Source organism: Pygocentrus nattereri, chromosome 1 (genome assembly GCF_015220715.1).
Source record: "Pygocentrus nattereri isolate fPygNat1 chromosome 1, fPygNat1.pri, whole genome shotgun sequence".
NCBI lineage: Eukaryota > Metazoa > Chordata > Actinopteri > Characiformes > Serrasalmidae > Pygocentrus > Pygocentrus nattereri.
In genome coordinates, this window is record NC_051211.1 from 19,207,763 (window position 1) to 19,223,606 (window position 15,844).

General features: G+C 39.5%; 1 long non-coding RNA gene across 1 annotated transcript; it reads left to right on the forward strand.

Moving 5' to 3' along the window:
• The first annotated feature begins 10,224 nt into the window (after positions 1-10,224).
• LOC108438311 lies at positions 10,225-15,159 on the forward strand. Its single transcript, XR_005130560.1, has 3 exons — positions 10,225-10,309; positions 13,824-13,865; positions 15,112-15,159. It is a non-coding gene; the product is annotated as an uncharacterized LOC108438311 (long non-coding RNA).
• The last annotated feature ends 685 nt before the right edge of the window (positions 15,160-15,844 follow it).

Consider the following 15,844-nt stretch of genomic DNA (forward strand, 5'->3'; position numbering starts at 1 on the left):
AGGTACAATTCAATTGCTCAATTGTTCAATTGCTTGTTAACACTATTCTGCCCTCGCTGTACTTAGATGTCCAGTTATGCAGATAGATAACAGTTCTTCAAAATAAGAGGCAAAAGTTTTCCACCATCGTAGTAGGGTTTATTTGACTCTCTAATGAAGGCACTGTAAAACTACAAACATAAGAAAGAACATAGTACAACACGCATATAGTCACATAATATATATATTTCACGATCTAAATTAAAGCTCCACTGTCTTAAACTGCAGCTGGCATAGCCCCCATAAAAGATAAACAATAGGTAGTATGCATCCCGCTAGCTCGATGCTAACATATAATGGGTTTTCCCATAGACAAGCTAACGCGATTAGCATTGATGAGCGCGACTGCGTAATAACATAAACAAGACTACAAACTACATTACATCACTCTACATGAACTTAGAATGCACTCATACTTACAGGCATATATTTCCCATGCTCTGTGTGAAAAATAACTTTGAGAACAACAACCTGCGGGACGCTACCAGTTCAGACTCTCTCAACTTTTCTTATTCAATTGCAGAAACTTAGGTTAAACTGCCCACCTGCTCCCCTAGTGGGCTGGTGGCGCTGCTGCACTCCAGCAGTGGCAGCACACTCCCCGCCTGGTATTTTACACCACTATACATTTTTTGCATGGAACAGTAAAATCAACTCTGAAATAGGACGCAAATACACTCTAGGAATGTCATGTTTGACTACTTTAACCTCCACCTTACGCACTGTATTGTCTCGACTAGGAAAGGTTTTAACCACAAGTCCAGCAGGCCACTCAGTTCTTTTCATTTGTGAGTCCTTCAGCAGCACCACATCTCCTACTTGCAGGTTGGGCTTCTCCATATTCCATTTTCCCTTTGTTTGAAGCGTTGTCAGATACTCCTGCCTCCACCTTTTCCAAAAGGCATCAGCAAGGGCTTGGACTCTCCTCCAGTGTTTGTTGGAAAGATCGTTAACATCAAAATCCCCAGAAGGTGCAGCCAATGTATCCTTTTTATGTGTCAACAACATTGATGGGGTAAGAACTGCTGGCACTTCTGGGTCAGAGGACACTGAGACCAATGGTCTTGAGTTCATAATGGCAGTGACTTCCGCCATCAGAGTGACTAGTATCTCATGTGTGAGATACGATGGATTCAGCTTGAGGAGAAGAGCATCCAAAATCCGTCGAGCAATGCCGATCATCCTCTCCCACACTCCGCCCATGTGGGAAGAGTGGGGAGGGTTGAATATCCATGTGCTCTTGTTGTCTTTAAGGTATGTCTTCAACTCAGGATCAGTTGTGTTGAGTTTGAGTTCTTTACAGGCTCCAATGAAATTTGTGCCCTGGTCTGATCGAATTGTTTTAATGGGCCCTCTAATGGCACTGAAACGTCTGAGTCCATTGATGAAGCTTGCAGTGGTCATCGTCTCTATGACCTCAATGTGCACCGCTCTAGTGCTCAGACAAGTGAATATGACGGCCCATCGTTTACTTTCAGCATGCCCTCCTCTTGTCCTTCGGGCAGTCACCATCCAAGGTCCGAAAACATCCAAACCAACATGAGTAAATGGTGGCTCTGGTGACACTCTGTCAGGTGGCAAGTCTGACATCTTCTGGACCTGCATTTTACCTCTCAGTCTGCAAGTTACACATTTGTGTATCGCACTTGACACAAGTCGTTTCCCTCCAATTAGCCAAAGTCCTGCTAATCTAATAGCTCCTTCCGTGAAATGTCGTCCTTGGTGTGCAGACTGCTCATGATATTTTCTCACCAGCAATGTAGCAATGTGCAGCTTGGGAATAATCAGAGGGTGTCTATCCTCAAACGACATATCAGTTGCAGACATATGGCCACCGACTCTCAATAATCCATCTTTGTCCAGAAAGGGTGTCAGCTTCCGAAGTGGACTTTGTTTGGAGATTTGATCTCCCTTGGCAAGACACAGAAACTCCATTTTGTAAGCATCTTGTTGCGTGGTTCTAATGATTATTGTCACCGCCTGTGCCTCCTCATCTCCTGTGTTACCACCAAGTGTTTTTGCAACACTTCTTGCCTTCTTGATTAGTGTGGAGAGTGCACGAGTCAAAGACTTCCAAGTGGAGAACCTATGAAACCTCTGAACTCCAAGTCCACCTTCTTTCACAACTGTGTTACAGGTTGTCACTTCGGGGCAAACTTCTAGATCCATATCTGGATCCAGCAGTTCGAAGACATCTGTCTGAGAACTGTGGCTTTCTTGGGGTTTTGATAGGAATGAAGGTCCAGTAAACCAGTTGGTGCTTTTGAGGGTTGTAGCAGTTGTTGGTCGAGTTCCATGATCCGCTGGGTTTTCTTCAGTGCAGATGTAATGCCACTGATCTGGATGTGAAGACTTTCTGATTCGGGTTATCCTGTTTGCCACATAGACATAAAACCTGCGTGAAGTGTTATGAATATAACCCAGGACTATTTTACTGTCAGTATAGTACATCACAGAATGAATGTCAATGTCCAGTTCGTCCTGAATAAAGTCTGCCAACTCGATCGCCAGGACCGCTGCGCAAAGTTCAAGTCGAGGAACAGTATGTGCCGGGCGTGGAGCAAGTTTTGCCTTTGCCATGATGAATCCCACATGGCACTGTCCTGTTGTAGAAACTGTCTTCAAGTAAGCCACAGCAGCTATGGCTATGACTGACGCATCTGAAAACACACACAACTCTCTGCGCTGTGTCTGCATCGATAAAGAAACTGGAACATAAGGTCTTGGAATCTGGAGCTGTTCTAGGTCTTTCATAGAGTCTTTCCAGAGAGTCCAATGTTCCTGCTTGGATGCTGGCAGTGGTGTGTCCCAGTCATACTGTTCCACAGATAGGTTCCTCACCAAGTTTCTTCCTCCCACTGTGACTGGTACCACAAAGCCTAAGGGGTCAAACAAACTGTTCACTGCAGACAAAATGCCTCTTTTTGTCAAAGGTTTCTCCTCCTTTGAAACACAGAACATAAAGTTGTCTGTCTCAAGGTTCCAAACTAAACCCAGACTCCTCTGAAGAGGTAGTGATTCCACTCCTAAATCAAGGTTTTTCAAATCTTTGGCCAGGTCTTCGGGTGAGAATGCCTGCATGACACTGCTACTGTTGGATGCGATTTTATGTAGCTTGATGTTCGATTTAGCTAGCATCTTTTGGGAAGTCTGCAGGACACTAATGGCTTCTGTTTCACTAGGAAATGATGCAAGTCCGTCGTCCACATAAAAATTGCGTGTGATGAACTCTTTTGCACAAGCAGTGGAGTCCGAATGAGAACTCCAAGAAGAGCATTGTTCAGATCAGGTCCACTCAGAAGCACATCATTGAGGGAAATTCCTTCGTGTCTGGCGCTTGAATCGAATACCACTCTTATTTGGTCAGGTTTCTGTGGGTGATATACTCCAAATATAGGTAGATACCATCTTTCCTCGCCTTCCTTTAATGGTGGTGCTGGCTCTGCTTGTTTCTCTTCCAGCATCCTTTGCATGAAATCAATGAACTGTTTTCTCATTTGCGTTTTTCTGTTTAGCATTCGGCGAAGGGATGAAAGACGCTTTAAAGCTTGAGGTCGGTTGTTGGGAAGACGGTTTCGTGGTGACCGAAAAGGTAATGGAGCAACCCAAGTGTTGAAACCATCTTTGTAGACTTGTTCTTCTAGCGTATTCAAGAAACATTCATCATCGACTGACATAGCGGGGGTGTCGTCTTGTCGTGTCCTATGAAACACCTGACTGCCAAGATCAATTATCTTTCTACCCAGGTGCTGTTCGGAGCTTTGAACACTCAGGTTTAGCACGTGACAACTAAGCTTTTCTTTGACTCGTACGTTGTTTGGACATGAACTCAAGAGTGAAGCTCGTCCACTTAGCAGAATGTTGGTCCTGTATACGCTAACATTGGCTGCCTTGTGCACCTGCCCTAGACACACTTCACCCACGATTACCCAACCAAGGTCGAGCCGTTGAGCATATGGCTCGTTATGGAGTCCGTTATGCTGTTCTCTTACCTTGTGCACACACAAAATGTCTCTGCCAAGGAGGAGAAGGATTTCCGCACCTGGATCAATTTCTGGAATTTTACCTTGGACTGGTTTCAGGTGTGGGTAATAGGAAGTAACGTCGGGTGACGGGATTTCAGTCCTATCATCAGGTATCATATCACACTCAATGAGATTGGGCAAGGGAAGCTGAGTCATACCATCAAGCGACTCTACTATGAAGTGGCTGGCTCGTCTCCCTGCTACTTCTCTGACGCCTGCACATGTTTTCAATGTGTATGGTTCTGGTTGTCCTTGAATGTTAATGATGTCAAAAAAGTATGTTTTAGCCAAGGAGCGGTTGCTTTGTTCATCCAGAACAGCATACATGCTAACCGCTTTCTCTGGTTGTTCGGCAGGAAACACTTTAACCAAACATATCTTGGAGCATGATCTTGAGCCGATCGAACCTCCACATACTCCTTTGCATTTTGATGTCACATCAGCTGCAGCTGATTCTCTTTCCTCCCCGCCATGCTCATCCGTGGTCACTGAGCTCTCCAATCTACGGGGAAGGGGATCAGGGTGTAGTGCAGTGATATGCCTTCCACTACCACACTCTGTGCACTGTACTGCCTTCAAACAATCTTTGGCTATGTGATTAACAGAAGAGCAACACTTAAAACAAATTTGTTTGTTTTTCAAGAAAGTCTTTCTTTCCTCCAAAGTCTTACTTCTGAAGAGACGGCATTTTCTCAGCGGGTGAGGCTTACTGTGTAGCGGACATTGTTTATCGGGGTCTATGTTGTTCTTGTCAGTGGGAGTGTTTGAGCTGGCTCCCCCAACACTTGAAATCTCTGTCTTCTTAACAGACAAAGGGGGTTGATAGTTCTGCCTTACCGTTCTCTCTGTTTTCGGATTGCTGGCACTGGCAGAGGTGACACAGGAAAAACTTGGGTCATTGCGAATTCTGGCTTCTTCATTCACTACACCAACAAAAAATGAAAATGGAGGATAGGATACTGCATTATCTCTCTTGAACCTTGAGGCGGCTGTTACCCATTTCTCCTGAAGGTGATATGGAAGCTTTTCCAGAATTGGGTTGACTCCGTGTGCTGTGTCAAGATGTGAAAGACCAGGAAGATGGCCACTTGTTTTTGCAGCATGAAGTTCGAGTAGAAGATCCCCCAGTTCTCTTAAGCGTTGGTTGTCTCTATTCATCAGCTTAGGAAAATCCTCAACTTTCTTTAGAAGTGCATGCTCAATCACCTCTGGTGCTCCAAAACACTCCTCCAGTCTCTGCCACACCATCTGTAGGCCTGCTGTAGGATTGTTTATATATGCAGCTCTGACTCTCCTGGCCTGTGCAGCTGAGTGTGGGCCAAGCCATTTGGAAAGCAGGTCTAGCTCTTCTTGAGGTGATATACTCAGATCTTGAATTGCACTTAGAAAGGAAGTCTTCCACGCCCAGTAGTTCTCTGGTCGATCATCGAATTTCAGGAGACCAGAGCCGATCATGTCTTTCCGTATGAGATATTTTGTTAGATCTGAAGTGTCACCAGGACTGCCCCTTGTCGGTGTGGGTGTCACTAGCTTGGGCTGGGGATGGTGAAATCCATCATTCGTCGTCTGTCCTCCGTAACTCCAGTTGTACGATTCTTTCTTTGGACTCACGGCACAGTAGGATTGCAAAGGTGCAAACTCTTGACTGTTGTACACACTAGGCTGACAGGTACTCGATTCCTTGTATGCTTTTACTGTTGCCGCAATGGAGATATCTGGCTGTGTAACTGGAGGAAGTGGGATTCCAGGAGAATTTACCTCTGAAGTCTGCAGATTAACGCTGAGTTCTGACTGTTGTTGCACATACTCTTGTACTCGTTCTTTGGCGTTGATTGGTGGCATATTGTCCAGCTGGGGCTGTTGTGGGTGCTCCCTTTCCTGTGCGGACGCTTCCCATGCTTGAGCCTCAGCTAGCGCTGCTGCCGCTGCCTTCTGTGATTTCAGTATGTGTAGCTCTGCGTCCAAATCAGCTTTCTTCTTAAGCTGTTCAGCTTGTTGTTTCAGGATGTTAGCTTCCTGCTCTGCAAAGGAGAGCTGGACACGGGCAGCTTCTGCTTTTGCTCTTGCTCTGGCGGCAGCAGTAGATGATGATGTAAGCCGGCTGGAGCGTAAGGAACTAGACGCTTTTGACCTTGTTTCCAGGGTATCATCCATTCTTTCTTTTCCCAGAACTCACTATGCTTGATGAGAATGATGCCTTTTTACTATTCTGCCCTCGCTGTACTTAGATGTCCAGTTATGCAGATAGATAACAGTTCTTCAAAATAAGAGGCAAAAGTTTTCCACCATCGTAGTAGGGTTTATTTGACTCTCTAATGAAGGCACTGTAAAACTACAAACATAAGAAAGAACATAGTACAACACGCATATAGTCACATAATATATATATTTCACGATCTAAATTAAAGCTCCACTGTCTTAAACTGCAGCTGGCATAGCCCCCATAAAAGATAAACAATAGGTAGTATGCATCCCGCTAGCTCGATGCTAACATATAATGGGTTTTCCCATAGACAAGCTAACGCGATTAGCATTGATGAGCGCGACTGCGTAATAACATAAACAAGACTACAAACTACATTACATCACTCTACATGAACTTAGAATGCACTCATACTTACAGGCATATATTTCCCATGCTCTGTGTGAAAAATAACTTTGAGAACAACAACCTGCGGGACGCTACCAGTTCAGACTCTCTCAACTTTTCTTATTCAATTGCAGAAACTTAGGTTAACCCGCCCACCTGCTCCCCTAGTGGGCTGGTGGCGCTACTGCACTCCAGCAGTGGCAGCACAAACACAAATAGCTAATCAGCCAATCACATGGCCACAACTTTTAGGCATGTAGAGGCGGTCAAGACAACTTGCTGAAGTGCAGACCGAGCATCAGAATGAGGAAGAAAGGTGATTTAAGTGACTTTGAACGTGGCGTGGTTGTTGGTGCCAGACGGGCTGGTCTGAGTATTTCAGAATCTGTTGATCTACTGGGATTTTCACGCACAACCATCTCTAGGGTTTACAGAGAACGGTCAGAAACAGAGGAAATATCCAGTGAGCGGCAGTTGTGTGGATGAAAATGCTTTGTTAATGTGAGAGGTCAGAGGAGAATGGGCAGACTGGTTCCAGATGATAGAAAGGCAACATTAACCAACCAAAATCTCTGAGGAATGTTTCCAACACCTGGTTAAAGGTTTGTCAAGAAGAATTAAGGCAGTTCTGAGAGCAAAAGGGGTTCCAACCTTTTACTACCTAATAAAGTGGCTGGTGAGTGTATATAGGAATTTTGAATAATGTCATTTCATGCTGTTTGTCGAACTGAAAGTGAAATCATTTAAGGGTGAGACAACAGACTTCACTGTGTCTTCACTCAAACATCAAGTGTCTTATCTGAGTGTTATCTGAAGTTATCTCTTCATTTACGCTGGTGGTGCTGTATTTGTGTGTGTATGGTTAGGATGATTCTAAGGGCCTGTGACTGACAGGGATGCAAAGATCATGTTAAAACATATTAATATTGTTTTTCAATATTAAATGATGAATCTGTCATTATTAACAAAAGATTTTATTCATAATATATTTGTAAAACTATATAACTCTTTTTTTCTTGTTTTGACCTCAATTTTGACCTAAACGTTTCATTTCTGAATGTTAAGTTTAAATGTTAAACTCTGTCAACTCTGAAAACCAAATCCCAGAAATAAAATTTAAAGTATCAGCTGCATTCCATTGTGTGTTATCAGGAGACTGCAGGGCTCAACTGAACTGTTTAAGACATTTGCTGTAGTGTTGTGAGGCAAATGATAGGTGGATGAAAACACCACACACACACACACACACACACACATCTTCCAATATATTTACTTGAATGATACACTAGTGTTTTATTTTTTGATGATATTGTAGGTTTCTGTACCAGAAATGGTCATAATTTTGACATGGCCATTTCCCAGCCTCTGTTTATCCCTTAATATTAAACAAGCTGTTTGTGTTACTGTGCCCTTAAGATTGATATATGTAAATGAGCTCTGTTCTGATTGACTGCCCTTTATTGTGCCTCATTGAAAAAGCAGTTCAAGCTGAAACATTCCTCATAACTTCATATACAGGATCCGTCGCTTCTCGAATTGGCTAACTCTGAAAAAAACATGACACTGCCTGCTTAACTATAAGAACCTTGTTCCTATATCTATTTTTTGAGCATTTGCATCTAGACTACGTTCTATGTGTAACCAGTGATCCCAGGCTGTTTTTTAAACAGAGAATTCTTCTTACAAAACTGTAGTTTCACAGCCATGAATGTAGGGTACATTTGCCGTTTGAATGATATGACATAATGGATTGTACTTAATAAGACCAAGGACAACCTTGAACTAACAAGGTTATTTCAGACTGTCTTCAAAGGAGCAGTAAGTGAAGTTTATAACAAAAACCAAAACACTGTGTATAAAATAGATTTTTCAGTGTCTGATTTTCTTTCGTAACCTAGACTCACCTGAGACAAGACTCAAATTACTGTGTAGGCCTGTGTGGATCATTTTATAGCAGTCTTAGTGTAGTTAAAGCAGCGTTATTTATTAAACCAGTAGCTTGTATATACAGCTTTTTGTATGTTCAACCAAGAATGACCTGTAGGTGGCACTGGTGCCTTTATGGGTGATGTTTCCTTCATTATAACTAGCCTGGAGTGATCTCATCTAGCAGGCTCTCTAATTGAACTAAAGCTTATACACGCCTAACTAGATTTACAACCCCATTTCCAAAAAAGTTGGGTTGCTGAGCAATATGTAAATAAAACAAAATGCAATGATGTGAAAATCATTTAAACCCTTTTATTTAATTGAAAATAGTATAAAGACAGCATATCAATATCAATGTTGAAACTAAGAAAATGTTTTTGAATTTTGGATTTGATGCCTGTAACAAGTTCCAAAAAAGTTGCAACAAAAGACTGGTGCAGTAATGTAATGCTATAAAAAACACCTGGTGGTTATTTGGCAACAGGTCAATAACATGATTGGTTATAATAGAGCATCACAGAGAGGGTGAATCTTTCAGAAGTGTAGATGAGGAGGGGTTCACCACTCTGTGAAGGACTGCATGATCAAATAGTGGAACAATTCAAGAATAACATTTCTCAACATAAAATAGCAAATAATTTTTGCTTTTCTTCATCTACGGCACATAATAACATTAAAAGATTCAGAGAAACTGGAGAAATCTCTTTATGCAAGGGACAAGGCCAAAAACTAGTAATTGTTCAAGATCTTTGGGCCCTCAGGCAGCACTTCATTAAAAACAGACATGATTCTGTAGAGGAAGTCACTGCATGGGCTCTGAAATATTCTGAAAACCATTGTCTGTGAACACAGTTTGTCACTGCATCCACAAATGCAAGTTAAACTCTAAAACGCAAAGAAGAAACCATATGCAAAAGGTTCCAGACACTCTGCCACCTTCTCTGGGCCTGAGCTAGTTTAAAATGGACTGAGGGGAAGTGGAAAAGTGTCCTGTGATCCGGCAAACCTACATTTGAAATTCTTTTTGGAAATCACTCGGCTTGTTACAGTTCAAAAGTCAGTATTCATGATGGTATAAGGGGAGCATTAGTGCACAGGGTATGGATGACATACACATCTGTGAAGGCACCATTAATGCTGAACGATATGTATACATTTTGGCAACATATACTGCCATTCAGATGATACTTTTTTCAGGGAAGGCTGTGTTTCATAGATCAGGGTACAACTTTAGAATAACACTTTCTCTTATGTTTCTGAAATTTTAATACTTGTTTTTTTAATGCTTATTCATTAGTTCTTAAACACCTTAAATGCCATAGCAATTGCATATCTTACTTTGTATTCTTCATCAGTCAGCATTAAACGTCACAGCTTCATCAGATATTCATATTCATCACCTGTAACATTTTCATTAATGCATTATAACCACTTAATAATGCTTTAAGATGTTTGTGACCTAACTGATAACCATTAATAAACAATTTTAAAATTTTAAACCATTAGTAAGTTTTTTAAAGGTAATCTTACTGATCATGTGTTTAGACCAGTGCATGGTTGAGACATTGCTGTGGAGTAAAGCATTTTCTCCACCCACTCTAATATTTGAAATTCCTTTTACTCTCAGTTTTATCTGTGTGTGCGCTTGTCCTCTGTCTCCTACCTGCACAACCACTTTTTTTTCATTTCAGAGAGATGGAGAACGCTGGGGCGCTTCAGCATTCTGGTGAGAAAGTTCTTCAACTTCAACTGCAAAAATCAATGATTACTTGGAATTGTTCATTAAATATTCAGAACATTCTTTACTTAAACCATAACCACAATTCATGATATTTTAAAAATCAAAATCAAGAGAATGGGTCTTTTTATTTTAGTCTTTTTCAGTAAAATTCAATAAAACATTACTACTTTCTTAACACTTAAACTCAGGAACATTACTACTGTCTTACCACAAACTAAGGAACATTACTACTTAAACTCAGGAACATTACTACTGTCTTACCACAAACTAAGGAACATTACTACTTAAACTCAGGAAGATTACTACTGTCTTAACATTTAAACTCAGGAACATTACTACTGTCTTAATACTTAAACTCAGAAACATTACTACTGTCTTAAAACGTAAACTCAGGAAGATTACTACTGTCTTAAACTCAGGAACATTGCTACTGTCTTAACACAAACTCAGGAAGATTACTAGTGTCTTAACACTTAAACAGGAAGATTACTACTGTCTTAACACTTAAACTCAGGAACATTGCTACTGTCTTAACACAAACTCAGGAAGATTACTACTGTCTGAACACTTAAACTCAGGAACATTACTACTGTCTTGACACTTAAACTCAGGAACATTACTAGTGTCTTAACACTTAAACTCAGGAACATTACTACTGTCTTAACACTTAAACTCAGGAACATTACTACTGTCTTAACACAAACTCAGGAAGATTACTACTGTCTGAACACTTAAACTCAGGAACATTACTACTGTCTTAACACTTAAACTCAGGAACATTACTACTGTCTTAACACAAACTCAGGAAGATTACTACTGTCTTAACACTTAAAATCAGGAACATTACTACTGTCTTAACACTTAAACTCAGGAACATTACTACTGTCTTAACACTTAAACTCAGGAAGATTACTACTGTCTGAACACTTAAACTCAGGAACATTACTACTGTCTTAACACTTAAACTCAGGAACATTACTACTGTCTTAACACAAACTCAGGAAGATTACTACTGTCTTAACACTTAAAATCAGGAACATTACTACTGTCTTAACACTTAAACTCAGGAACATTACTACTGTCTTAACACAAACTCAGGAAGATTACTACTGTCTGAACACTTAAACTCAGGAACATTACTACTGTCTTAACACTTAAACTCAGGAACATTACTACTGTCTTAACACAAACTAAGGAACATTACTACTGTCTTAACACTTAAACTCAGGAACATTACTACCGTCTTAACACAAACTAAGGAACATTACTACTTAAACTCAGGAAGATTACTACTTTCTTAACACTTAAACTCAGGAACATTACTACTGTCTTAACACTTAAACTCAGGAACATTACTACTGTCTTAACATTTAAACTCAGGAACATTACTACTGTCTTAACACTTAAACTCAGGAACATTACTACTGTCTTAACACTTAAACTCAGGAACATTACTACTCAACTCTACATACTTTCAGTTCATGATGGAATTTCCAGCAGGGTTGCCAGGTCTGTGGATTTCTTGTAGAACAGAACCCGTTTTGATCAGTTCCTTATTGAGAATTGTCCACAATAGTATAAAAAAAGAAAGAAAAATGGCACGTACTGGCATGCTCTTACATATATATTGTTTTTATGTTCTAAATTAGGTGGATTTGGGCCACTTCTGATGTAGATTTTGTGATGAATTGCTTTATTGCTTTATTAAGGAACTGTAGATTATATATACAACATAAGTCTTTATTTTCTGTAAAAGTGTTAGTGTTATAAAGATGTCCCTGGTTATGTTTATTGATGTGTGAACGCAACAAACACATGACCACAGTTCATGTGTAAGTAGTTATATGTTGACAGAATCTAAAAGAGCTTTCATAAAACTTTCATAAACTATCAAATGTGCTTAGTGTAGTTTAGTTAAAGCTGATGGTTAAGTATATGAATACAAAACAAAAGAAACCACTCTGTGTCAGTGAGATCAGTTTTGAAAACGAGACCAACAGGTTTAAATTCTTGAACTCTGACTGTTAAAGCTGAAGGCACTGATTACTGATTACAGTCAGACTGTATCATATGAGTAGTGTGACCTCATTAGAAGCATATTTTGTAACTATTATGGTTACTAAAATTCATCTACTTTAAACAGAGTAGAATGAAAATAATGAATGAAATATTGCTTAAACAATGAAGGATCTCATTTTTAGAAAGGCACAATGCTGTAATACACTATGACTGTTAATGGCTCCCTTTTTAAGGGCCTTTCATTATTGTTAAACTGGGATCTAATTTCTTATAAATACAAACTAATTTCTCTTTTATTTTTTAACTTTCATTTTTACACTGAAAAACAAACTTTGAGGTAATATTATTCAAAATAATTCATATAAAAAACAAACATTTATCTTAAAAGCACATTTCTCAGTTATTGGCAAAAGTGATAATAAAACATATGAGGGAACATTCATTACAGACACATTATAGACCAAGTTCAATGATATGTTGTCTGGTGTAACAAGTCCGAACAAGTTGTTTGAAGATAAAAAACAGTTTGGACGTGTTAATGAAAAGGGGTGATCAAAACTCGTAGTGACTAAACAGGCAAAGCAGAGAGTGAAAAAGAGCAATAGAAACATCCTAAGTGCCACTCAGTACACTCAGTCTAGCTGATACAATACTTTGCAAAGAACTAAGGACAGATAAACAATATATATATAGGGCTAGACATGGTGAGGAGGATCAGGCAAAGCTGGTCTAGGATAGGTAGACTTCTGAGTCATGTGGTTCTCCTCTGAATTCTGGGAGTTGGAGTTCAGGAGCACAAGAGTATAAAAATAATTTTTTCATATGTCAGCTGTTTTTTTAAACCCTTAGAACCCTAGGGTAATTTGGGGAAATTGTATTTTGGTATTTGGGTGAATTACAATTGCAATTATATTGTAATTTATGCAAGTATTTACATGAGTCAAACATGCCATCCATCCATCCATCCATTTTCTAAGCCGCTTCTCCGTCAGGGTCGCGGGGGGGTGCTGGAGCCTATCCTAGCAGTCTTCGGGCGAAAGGCAGGATACAAACATGCCATATGTTGTTAATGTCAGGATTCTCTGGGCTACTCAGATATATCACTATTTGACATGTAAATGCTTACAGAATGTTGATATCTGTATGAATTTGGGTCATTTTTGATCAATAATTTATCAATCAGTAAAGATGGTGGGTCCTGCAGAAAAAAAAACAATCCTAAAAAACCACCAGTTTGTCTACAAAGAATAATTTAAACAGAAGAAAATGTTGCATTTTGGAATGGCTTAGTCAAAGTCAAGACCTTATTCCAATCCATATATTGATCTGATCATATTTCATGTCATATTTATGTAAAAACTTACAAAATGAAAAAGACTTTATGAACTTCCAAGCAGCACTGTGGATCTCCAGGAAAAAGATTGGTTACCACTTTCTTTAGGCATAAACAGACACATCTTTTTATTTTTATTCTTAACAGGACACTGGGATCCAGCAGAACAACAAGACAATGAAGACCTGTGTAAGTATAACCCAACGAAACAGGACCGTGTAGTCATTAAGATGGAGGGACTAAACAGAGGATAAGGAACATGAAAACATAATATTAGCCAGAGCATTTATCAGAAGTGATTCTAAATAAGGCCAATATATTACTCCTATTACAGTGGGTGCTCCAGCTTCTGTGAATTACAGAAGATAATTTATTACTTTGCTTTAAAACCTATGGATACTGTAGATTTGTATTAAATCAAAAATTCCAGATCTCATCAGTAATCAGACAAAACTCCAGTCAAACTAATCCAGCTCAAGTAAAGCTTTATATTTTTTGTACCAATGACTTCCTGTTTTACTGAAACATAAATAAGAAATAACAAAAAAAACTAAACTCTTATGGTACAACTCAGTGAATGAAGCTTTATTTGAAACAAGTGACAATCCTCATGGTTGTTAAATGTGCATGGATCAGATCCAAAAAGACAGTCAGGATAAAGAATACAAACATAACCAAGGAAACCAGAGCAAAGTGGGCTAAGGACTAAATAAAGACTAAATAAAGATAAAAAGTCAACGTCAGAGAATCCAGAGAAAGGTTAAAACACCAAAGTGGCAAAAACAGCAAACAGAGAAATGCTCAAGTCAAGTCAAGGGGCTTTTATTGTGATTCCATCAATGTACAAGTACACAGTGGAGTGAAATTATTTTCCTCCAGGAATAAGATGGTTTAACATGGAACAAAATAGTACAAAGTGCAACGTGTGCAAAACATTACACTAGAAACAATACAATAAATACGATAAATTAAACAGAGGACAGTGCAACACCGACACAGCACTCATTTCTGGACATGAGATAGTGGAATATGGTGCAAAGATTATTTAACATGGTGTGATCTGGAGTATACGCAGTCAGATAGCATACCTGAGCACAGCAGTTACTGCTCAGTAGTTTTACTAGAGAAACAATACCTTGCAACTTGACTAAATCAAAACCTGGGCTTAAAAATAAACTAAACTGGTCATATGATACAGAGAATAGGTGCAGAACATTAGTATTAAGCTTATTGTGAACAGTGATTGGATGAACGCTCCAGGGTCATGTGAATCTGGTCTGGAGGGCTGTGCGACAGTTGGATGATTTTCTGTTTTGGTTTTTAGACGCTAATAAAAAATAAACTGATACACCAACTGTATAATGTATGGTACTAATGTTAGCAATGGGTAGAAACATTAACTGAATAGAAAATAACATACACCTTATGTATGCAGATTCATCATACGTTTGGAGAAGGAGAAGTTTGACCCCACCTCCCAACAGTAAGTTTGACTGCGTGTATCCTCCTGTGCTGGAGAGTTTTGTCTATTAGTTTCGTCTATTCATTTTCATGATTTTCTTATGACAATTATGACGCTTTTACTGTGAACTGACCGAGAAAGAATGATTTGAGCTGAGTGGGACGAAATTTGACGCAGGTGACATCAGATTCCAATCAGCAATTAGCAATGTAACTACATGAGCTACTCTAGTTCCTCTCCCTCACATAAAGTGACGGCACACAAACATCTAGGGCTGAATCATGCTGTCTATCGATGTTCCTCACCACCGCTGCTGTTCACATTGCCTGGGAGATGACACATTCAATCAATTTGTGTTCTGTCACCTACAGTTTTTGGAGCATATATGTACTATTAGATTGTATTAATTTAGGTATATTTCTTGAAGATAACACTAGTAAACACATATTCCAGAGTATATCTACTATTAAAACATTTTAAACATTTAAACCATGTTGACCAGTGCCTTAAAGACACTGGAGCATCACTCTACCTGTTACCACAAGAAAAACGAAGAAATAATCATACTGAAATATATGACAAAATGAGCCGCAGTCTTCAGCCACTTCTCTTACTGTACACATTTATGAGTTCTTGGGTTGTCAGCTATTCAGCACTAGGATCAATGTACATTCACAAGATGATTTTTTTTTCATGGCTGCAGTAC